The 10,732-nt window shown below is 38.1% G+C and overlaps 1 long non-coding RNA gene across 1 annotated transcript in view; it reads left to right on the top strand.

The window, feature by feature from the left end:
- Positions 1-1,173: 1,173 nt before the first annotated feature.
- LOC107664861 (uncharacterized) overlaps positions 1,174-10,732 on the top strand; it is a 22,791-nt gene continuing 13,232 nt past the window's right edge. Inside the window, exons 1-2 of the long non-coding RNA XR_001631497.1 lie at positions 1,174-1,592; positions 1,706-1,836. This is a non-coding gene — a long non-coding RNA (uncharacterized LOC107664861). The remainder of the gene's footprint in view (positions 1,593-1,705; positions 1,837-10,732) is intronic.

Here is a 10,732-nt window from a genome sequence, read left to right as displayed (position 1 = left end):
TTTTTTAATATTCTGCTATAATTTAACCTGTAAACATTGAGCTTTTCCTATTTGACTTGTGCTGTTTTCACCTTAAATAACTGCTCTTAACTAATTTGCCTAGAAGCAGGCTAGCCTCATTCTTGTTTTGTAAAAACCCACAACATAACGAAAATACCCCAGCTATGTTTGCTTTCATTTTTAAACCTTGACTTTCCTGATCGTCTAACAACATGGGACAATACCATCGATGCCTTTTCAGTTCTTAGGGTTCAAGTTCACTATTTAAAGAATTTGAGGGTGATTTGTTTTCAAAGAGGGTCTCTCAATTAGGCTACAGCAAACGTCTGTATTAACAATGAAATAACAAGAGTTATAATTGTCTGACAAATAGTAATTGACTGATATATTTCCTTATATTATGTATTTATTACTGTATGCGTGAAAAACCTATTCACACCTTTGCTGCTTAATTTAAACAGACTTGTACGCGTCTAATTGATACACACGTGTAGGTAAGCAAAGGGCGAAAATCCCATTGTTAATTCCTCAAATGAGATAATGAAGTAAAAAAGTATCATTTTTAATCACTGAATAAACCTGAGCAAAAGCTCTATGAAATGTGATGTTTCACTCAAATAATAAATTGCATTAAACGCAGACCTTATTAAATAATCCACGGATGTTTGTTTGGATAGATGAAATCAACCCGGTAGCAAATTTCATTTTAGGAATCTAACGTGCAGATTTGTAAGCAAATGCCTTGTCTCGGAGTTCATGGCTCATTCTGAAAATAGCTATTATGTTGTGGTTCCTTTTACATTGAGCCGGTAAACTGTTATGAATACTTCAGCCTACTATGAAATAAATGAGTATCAGTAATTATAAACATAAACACCTGAATATTTAAATAAACACATTTTAAGTACAGCTGAAAATATGTGCCTACACAAGCCTGTTGTGTAGTAGAGATGCTCACAGGTGAATTCAAACAAACAGGGCGCGTGTGGGAAACTGCCACGAGCTCATGACGGGCGCGCGGTGAACACCTGTGCGCACCCCTGCGCCACCGGCACACAGGTATAAAGTATTTCCCCATTTCCCGACAGTAATTTCAGCCAGTATTACAGAGATTCACGCGTAGCCAAGCCACTGTCGCACGCGAGAGAATATGACGTGACGGTTATTGACATTCTTAAACCGCTCGTGCTGCACATGCGCCTTAATATAAGGCACCTGGAGGGGCTCGCGCTAATTAGACCCCCAGTAAAGGCGTACAAGAGCGGCTGAGGACAGCTGTGATTGAATAACAAAGTGTGTCAAAACTGACCTACACGCTCACTCATATTTAGACATCCCAAATGCAGTCTTCGAGTGCGGGATATGACTTACAGCCTACGTTTAGACGGAAATATCTGACATTGCCTGAACGAGAAACTCGTTACGAGAATGATATTCTGAAAGCTCTTACATGTCGTGTCGCCTGTAACTCGCGATGCGCCTCAGGTAACTGCTTTGAACTGCATGTAGCGCTTTAGCCAAGCACAGTGTGTTGGATTTAAATGGTCCAGTTTTGACATATTTGCTTTGCTCAACCGAGTATCGGCGCTAAGGTAACCACTCTTGGCTCAGAGCCTGTTGTTTAGAACACGAAACAAATGGACTTCTCCTCCCCCAAGTCTTTGCCTTTTGTAATTTGCTCTGGCGTTGTTGTTTGTGTGACCAGCCCCGTGATTTCACCTCGTCCTTCAGAGACCAGCTCAAATCAACCCAAATAAAACATCCCCGACCCTGTTCACCTTTCCCGGAGGGTCGTTTTCCTTCGAGACACGCGGACGAAGCCGTACACGGCATTAGGTGAGTGAATTGAGACCGCATTGAACTTTAAACTTGTGATATGTGCTTGTGTTTTGGTGGTCGGTATGAGCGCGCTCAGAGCCGCGGCTCGCGTGACTGCCTGTTGAGCGAAGTTAACGGGCTCCGCGATCTTTCCCCTTGCCATAATCATAATAATCCATCTGGGATTAGAGCGCGTTTCTCTCTATTCATCAGCAACTCGATCACTCCTGAGTCCTGCCTCAAACCGCAGCAGATCGCAATCCATAAGCAGTCAGTTAAACCATTCTCATCAGCTCAGAATTGATTCCTTTTCATTTAGCTACATTTGGCTATATGTGCACACGTGCATTTATTAAGATAATATACTTGATGCTTTTCCCCCCAATTCAGCTTTGTCACTTTGAAGAGTTAGTGAAATGTTTTCTGCAAGCCCACAGGCTATTAATTGTTTTGGAAACAATATAAAGTAGAATAAACACTCAAAATTAAACTAAAACAATAATACATTTGTAATGTTGCAATTCTAAAATATAGTTATAGGACACAATAAAAAAACTTTATTGCTCTGTTGAAAAATTAAACTACCTAATATGAACAGAAGACAGGTGTGCAATGGTCAGTTGATAAGCACTTATGATAAGTTATGTATTCCCATAGTGTTAAACAAAGTGGCTTATTTTGAAAAATAAGTTAATGTTTATCCTGTTAATTAGTATAGGAAAACCATTATATTAGCAAAAGCATCTCTGAATTGTTGGTTTGAAAATCACTTAATCAATTTGGGGAAACATAAGGCTCTGACATTTAAATAAGACGTGAATGTTATTTGACTTATAAAATGAAACTTTATGAAATCTCTCGAAACAGGAATTTGAGATGTGCATGTTCAAATTGTTACATCCATCATCATTTTATAATTTTAGGCATGTACTGTACAATCTATCTTTCTATGTACAGTTTTTTTGCACTTGCAAATTTGACTTGAACATAAAAGGTATGATTTTAAAATTTTTGAATGGCTCTTAATGGTGTAAAACAGATCGCAGTGAACTCCATCATAAAATCCAGCTGTTCACACATAAATCTAATGAAAAATTAACGCTGTCTTGTGTTGAGAGGAGAGGAGTAATTTGCTCGAGTAAGTAATATATTACTGTGTTGGCTCTAATACGTTGGTGATTGATTTCAGTGTTCACAAATTCATAAACGTTGTGATAAAGTAGTCAGATAATCAACTGGTATGATTTCTATAATTTATTATAGGAATGAAATGTAATGTAATAGGAAGACAAGGGCTAAACAAGCAAAAAAGTTCCTAAGAATTCTGATGGAAATCCACAATGATATTTGTTGTTTTGTCAATGAATTCAGCTTTTCTTTTTAGTGGGGTCATGTTGAATGCACCGAGGCTGTTCCTTTTTTGGCAAACCTTTATTAACACTGTACATGGAGTGAGTTTTGGCTATTACCCACAAAGCTTTGCCTCATAATTCCGTCATAATTTGCATAATGAGTCTTTTCCCCCTAATTTTTCTCCTCTCTCAGGCACTTGTAAGAGTCTCTTTTAAGAGAGAATTTGTTTCTTCATTTAAAACCCATTGACTTTGTTCTGAATGAATTCTTCTCTAAGTACATAACCAGACATTAGATCTTGGATGTTGCTGGTTTTAAAACCAGAATTCAAATAGAAACTCCCATTGAAAAAAAACACTCATTGAAAATATCATGCTGTAATAGTTATTTTAGGCTGTGTTAGTCGTAGAGTTTCTCCATATCTCCATGCAGTATCAGGGATTGGTTTCCGATTGCAGGGAGGGAGAGAAAAATCACTGTGCATGCTCTCTCTCTCTCTCTCTCTCTCTCTCCATCTCCCTCTCTCTCCCCCCCACACACTCTCACTCACACACTCACTCACTCACTCACTCACTCACACTCACACTCTCTCTCTCTCTCACTCTCACTCATTTGCCCCCGTCATTCAGATAGATAAATTCACATTGCTCTTCAGATTATCACTTAACCGGTTCTGTGAATACATCATTCAGGCACGACAGTATTATAGACCAGGTATGGTCCTTTATCCCTAAGGCCACATCTGAACTGACACTCAAAAAAAAAAAAACCATGGCTGTTTGACTGAGTGTAACTCAATAATGAAAAGGAAAGCAGATAGAACAAGAAAAGTTTTTGAGTGCTTCCTATGGGGAATTTCTGAGAGCCAGGACTTCATTTTCTGTTTTGTTTTTTCAATCACTCACCGTCATTTAGTTTCAAGCTGCTCTTTTCCATGCCATTTTAATGGGGACTGAAAACTTGTTTCACTGTTTGACTGCTGCGATTGCATCTTTTTCAGTGTCTCACAAACTCATGTCATTCTAAAAACACAGCCTTTAGGTTACAAAAAAAGGTCAAACCGTCTCTAGACCTTGCATTTCTTTAGGTCCACTGCCTCATGTCTTAAGTTTTTATGCGTGAATAACTCATAAAAGTGACTCGTTTTCTGAAGTCATTTGATAGCATTGTTGAAAAATATTTCCTTTTGTGTCACATAGATTTAGAACAACATGAGGGTGAGTAAATTATGTCAGAATTTTTGTTTTGGGGTGAACTGTCCCTTTAAAAGGATGTTGACACTCAGGAACAGAAGAATAGATCAGAATCCTTTTCACCCACCGCATCTCCTCTGTTGTCCGTTTGAACTGTGTGTTGATCACAGGACAGGAAACGGTAAACAAATTCTTCAACGTGACAGCCTGCTAGAGCATACTTTTCCTTTTTCATTTCTCTCTCCCTTTTTCTCTCTCTCTTCAGCATGAGCGAAAAGCGTGCACTTCCTCCCACCTCTCTTACTTACTCTCTTTCCCTCTCTCTCCCACTCCAGTAAGCCAGCAGGAAGATAGTGCTAGCAGATCTTGGACTACACTGAATAGCATTTGCCAAGACATATGAATTATAAGGCTAATGGGCTTAAAAGGCTTGTCTTAACATTGTCTCTACTTAACCATGCAGAAGCTGGCTTATAGAACAGCAGAAATAGATTGGGAACCAAAATACCCCAATTTTGAGGTCAGGATTAGAATGGATGAAAGACACTAAGTTTCTTTACGAAACCATAAAATATTCAATTGTTGGCAAATTGAGAGATATCTCTCCCCGCTGCTCTCCTCTGGCGAGCCGTCTGCAAAGTGCATTGTGATTGTGTTTTGACATACAACTGATATGATTCTTCTCATAACCACAGAATCTGGGACAGGTCGTCATTATCATGAGGGGTGGAAAAAAAAAAAAAATGCAGTGAGAACAAATTAACTGAGTTTCTGGGCTCAGATTGTGTAGGCAGCCCAGCAGTGAAGCACTGGCCATGTGTTCAGGCTGTCACTCTGGTGGCTTTGGGCCAGACATCCGCACAGCTGCGCGCGACCCATGATGCTCTCTCTCCCTGCCCCAGTTCGGGGCTCGTACGGGTCTCTGATTGGATACGAGTGCATCTGTGCTGTGTGCTTATTGGTTCTAAGCGCTTGCTGAACTCTTTCTAGTGGGGTCCAGTGTTTGAGTTTAGTTGGATAGGATCTGAGGATCATTCCTGGCAGTTCCAGTTGTGTGGCAGGTCAGCTTCATGCCCCCCTCCCCCGCCCTCTCTCTGAACTTCTGAATAAATGAGCTATTCTGGGACATGCAAACATCCAGAAAGCTGTGGAATATGTTCAGTGAACTTTTTTTTATTTATTATTATGACGAGTTTGGGTCTCTTTCACTAACCTTGCGTCCAGAGGGATTTGTTCATTAACCTTGTGGAGATGTTTTAAAGGGGTCATATGTCTTCTTTATGCACCAAGAGCTTGTAACACTCCAAAGAGAAAGGAAAAATTGAAATCGCATCATATGAGCCCTTTAATGATTCACCAGTAAGTTTGCACCTTTTTTAGGCTATTTGCTTTTTCTTCTAAATTTAGGATAAACTGTGGGCCACAGTGTGTCAGTGGGTGTCACCCTTTTAATATATCCATCCGTGAAAGTGAAAATGTGAATAATGTGCAGCAAAAGTTTGTATTTTGCATTTATTTAAAATAAAATGTTCATATTTTAGTATATTTTAAAATGTAATTTATTCCTGTGCTGGCAAAGCTGAATTCTCAGCAGCCATTACTCAACTCTTCAGTGACACATGATATAGAAATAGAATTTGTAGTCACACTTTATTTTAAGGTCCAATTCTTGCTATTAACAAACCATCAACTATTACTTTTGCCTCAATAAACTCCTCATTTGCTGCTTATTAATAGTTAGTAAGGTAGTTGTTAAGTTTAGGTATTGGGTAGGATTAGACATGTAGAATATGGTCATGCAGAATAAATGCTTTATAAGTACTAATAAACAGCCAATATGTTAATAAGGGGCATGCTAATAAGCAACTAGTTAATAGTGATAATTGGTCCCTATACTAAAGTGTTACCGAAGTGACTTTACTGCCACTTTTAATCAATTTAAAGCATTCTTGATGAATAAAAGTATTAATTTCTTGAATTTTGTCCAGTGATCCGACTTATCCCTTTTGACACAGCTTAATGTGGAGCACTTTCTTTCTCTGAAATAAAAGTAGTTTTTCTTTTTAAAACTCTTTGACTAGTGGGCAACTTACAAAGTTGTTTCAAAGTAATAATAATAGAATAATAGACAGACTCCTGGTCGCCTTAGAAACATGAAATGTGTTAAGACGGATTTTTATGTCTATTATTATTATTATTAGAAACTTGAATAGGTAAGTGACCTTACAATAAGTCTCAATTTAAGAGTAACAAAATTGATGTAAGTTTTTTTTTTTTCATGTACGCATGTTTTGAATCCTGAAGAAAGTGAGAACCTTTTCTGCCCACATACTGTACTGTAAAAAAAAAAAACACAATTATCAGTTATTAATGAATGACACCTACTTTCTTAGAAACTGTTATGTTTTGTCATTTCTGTGAAATTATTTGAGGATATACATAATTGTTTTTTGTTTAGTAATTTCTGTGATTGTTTATATTTGTGTTTTCTATTTCAGATAAACCTAAGCCTAAGTGGCACACAAATCAAACTGGTTTGAGTTGGTTGCTTTACATGTCAGTCAGATGGTCTCTTCCTGTCTAAGCGAATGGCCAGAATAAACAGTAATGTGGACCAGACCTTATGCCCTTTAATCTATGTGAGACTGTTTATCACTTGATTGGTCATCAATAGTAAACTCCAAGCTCTGTGTGAATCTGTACGTGGTAGAGGATGAAAGCTAGCTTCTGTTAAAATGTTTGCTGTGGACAGTTTGGTGACAGTGCTCCTCTATCACACAGAAACACTTGACAGGTCCTCTGTTGAAAGTGAAAGTGTGAGGGCTGGGTTGCCTTGACACTTTGATCAATCAAGAATAAATGAGAGGGCACGCTTCTATCACACTGAATAATAATGACGAGCATTTGTCGTTTGAAAGCAACAAGCAAGTGTTCCTGAATGCAAGTCAAGAGTTGATGCTCTTCATCACAAAGGCCAGGAACATTTTTAAAATTTCACAAAGACTTTAACTTCATTGATCTATTTGTTTATTTATTTCACCTCCCGTTTTGTGGTGTCAGATTTGCAACACTTGAGTGTTCGCTCAAAAGAGTTTGCTGAATAGCGGCTCATCACATTGTGCCTTTTCAAAACCGATTGTTCTTGTGGTCTTGTGGGATTTCAAGGTTTCTGCGTTCCTCCTCTAATCTCTGTCCTTAACCACCACACTCTGAGTCATCTTGCTGCATAACTCAACTATTGCGTTTAGGGAAATTAGTGCGTTCCTGCCGACCCTGTCTTTCATTGTTTGCCGTGGTGCATATTTAAGTCCGTTCCTGGGCTTATTTTCCTAATTGGTGGCCTGTACTTGCTCAACACCGATTGCCTTTGATCATCTCAGATCATTACGTTTACCTCATTAATTTGCTCAATCCAGTTTTTTCCCCCTCCCCTGTTGAGCCAAATTTAAGGGCCCATGTAAAAATTGGATTAATAATACATTTTATGAGCCAAGAGAAAAATCAGCTCCCTTTATGGTCTCTCTCCGTCTCCCTTGTCTTTCTTCTTACCCGCTGATTGTGTTTCCCTAGTGTGAAAGACACAAGCCAAACAATGCCTGATGAAAGGACACTCTCTGCGTTTGTTGCTGTTGACCTGAATCTAGTCTGAAAGGATGCCACGGACAGGGTGGAGCGGAATAAAGATACAGGGAGGAACGGTTTGACGCTGTTTGCAATGAATGGTTGAGGATGTTGCTGATTAGATCCCTAGTGCTGGTGGCATCCACCGCTGTGATCATGGTGAAAAAGGTTCTGTGTTCACTGTGAATGGAAAACGCTTTGTGATCTGTCTGACCCTGCGCTCCAACCCTTCTCTCCAGCTCTGTGTGGATATGTGTCTTAAATGGATGTGTTGTGTTTATAGTCAACATCAAAACATTTGACACTATTTACTTTCACACATTCTAGGTCAAATTGTGCACAATTCGTCTGTGCACTTTATCCTGAAAGGTTTGAAAGGATACATTATCAAATTTCTAGCTGATATGCCAAGGCAATAGTTATCTAAAAACAGGGGAAATCTAAAAATACCTAAATCGAAAAACAGGGTAAAAGGAGCATGCACAATTAAATATCCATAATTGTTTGTTTTTATAAATCTCTTATGCTCACCAAGGCTGCATTTATTTGGTCAAAAATACAGTAAAACACTAATATTGTGAAATATTATTACAATTTAAAATAATTATTTTCTATTTTAATATTTTTTAAATCTAATTTATTCCTGTGATTGCAAAGCTGAATTTTCCACAACAATTACTCCAGTCTTCAGTGTCACAGGATCCTCCAAAAATAGTTCTAATATGCTGATTTGGTGCCCAAGACAGATTTCTTATTATTATTATTATTATCAATGTTATAGAACAGCATTTATCTGAAATAATTATTTGGTAAATTATAAATGGCTTTGCTGTCAAAGAATAAAATTTATATTTTGTGCATCTTTATGTTTACCTTCTATACATTTTTCATCATAATGAAATGCCTTTCTCTCAGTTGTTCCTTTTCAAGTGCAGTCAACAGTCCCTTTATTTTCCAGCACTCTTCTCCATCCTGTTTTATAATGCCAACTTTCTTGATGAATAAAATGAATTTTCACCCTTGTTGAAAATGCCATTTCATGAATTTAAACAAGCAGAGTTTGAGCAAGCGTTGTACAAATAAGTTTGATATTTCATCACTCTCTGTCTTTTGTCTACCACCTCTTCATCTTTATCTCCTGTCACTTATCCTCTTTTTTTGTATTGTCTTTATCTTAATTTTAGTCTTCTATCCATGTTCTCTTGTCTTGAAATGTGTGCATTTGCCTCCCACACTTCTACCTTAAAAAGCCTCAGGCCTAACACTTTTGACAAAGATACATGTAGACTTTAAAAGCAGAGAAATTCATCATATTTATTGTCTCGCTGCCAAATAGGGCACAAATAATCCACTCCAATTAGGTGTTTGTTGCATGAAAATTGGATTTTCTCTCTCTTATGAAAACGCATATTCCAGAACACCATTGTTGATTTTGAATTCCAGCGATGACAAGAGAACAACATGCCAGGTTGATTTCACACAACCATCTGCATATAGAGGCTGTAGGTAAATATAGATCTGTATCTTCAGTACACACTTTGTTTTTACTGTATCGAGGCCGTTATTGTCCTTCCCATGTGGCTATATACATATCAATGTGACTGAATCTCACAATCCATGAACTGATGTCGCAGCCAGCATACAAAGGAGAACAGCTGTCTTTGTTGAGAGGAGTTTATTGTCTTCCAACCCAGAACAAGCAAACAAACAAAGTCGTGAGGCGTCTATTGAGCAGACTGCAGTGCACATGATTTAGTCTCAAGGCTTTGGGCTTTTATGTCCACATGATTGTGTGCATCTTCATATTGTTTGGTTTCAGACGTCTTCCATTATCATATAGATAACTGAACATTGTTACTTGGATATGAGAAGCTGCGGCTAATGTAATGTCATCTCTTTGCGTGCAAGTCACTTTTTCCTCGCTTTTATGATCCTGTCTTTCTACTTTATGGGAAGATTGGAGACCAGAGAAAGGGGGAAAAATACTATGGATCTTGCACTCAATAAATCAATGACCTACTTTGGTATTTTGTGAAACCTTGCTTATTTTTCACATGCCCATGAGGGTCATTCTGTTTATTTTGCTCTGTGCGTGTGTGTTTTTGTGAGTGTGTATGCCATCGTTCAGGTCTCAAGAGAGCGTTTCAGATCTATACTCATTGGCCGGTTGCAGCGGTCGAGCTGGAGTTCTGATCTGATAGCGAGTGTCTCCTGACCACTGATCTGAGGCAATCGCTGCTGTTGATGTTAAATAATTTCCATCTGGATTCGGATTATGCACTGGTCTTAGGTCAGTGTAACAGGATGACCTATAGTTTACCCCGAAAGTCCTCCAAGTGTGCAAAAGGACTCACTGTTACCACTTTGCACAGTGTTTGGTAACCATTTTGCTCTCTGAACCCAGTGCATACAAAAAAAATAGCAAAGGGGTCAATGAGATGATCAATTACTGGATCTATTAATTTCATCTTTTAATGAAAAAATAAAATTGCAGTACATACCTATGAATTTTTTTTCCTGAGTTTGATAGTCAATTATTGTCGAGATGATACAATTGTCCTGAAGAAAACACCCTCATTAAAATAATAAAATAATAAGGTCGTTACGTTTTTTAAAGGGGTGATATGATGCGATTTCAAGTTTTCCTTTCTCTTTGGAGTGTTACAAGCTGTTCGTGCATAGATAAGATCCCTAAAGTTGCAAAGACTAAAGTCTCAAACCCAAAGAGATATTCTTTATAAAAGTTA

This window comes from Sinocyclocheilus anshuiensis, unplaced genomic scaffold (genome assembly GCF_001515605.1).
Source record: "Sinocyclocheilus anshuiensis isolate Anshui unplaced genomic scaffold, SAMN03320099.WGS_v1.1 scaffold299, whole genome shotgun sequence".
Taxonomy (NCBI): domain Eukaryota; kingdom Metazoa; phylum Chordata; class Actinopteri; order Cypriniformes; family Cyprinidae; genus Sinocyclocheilus; species Sinocyclocheilus anshuiensis.
The sequence above is the reverse complement of the archived record's forward strand: the minus strand, read 5'-3'. Positions and strand labels throughout refer to the sequence as shown.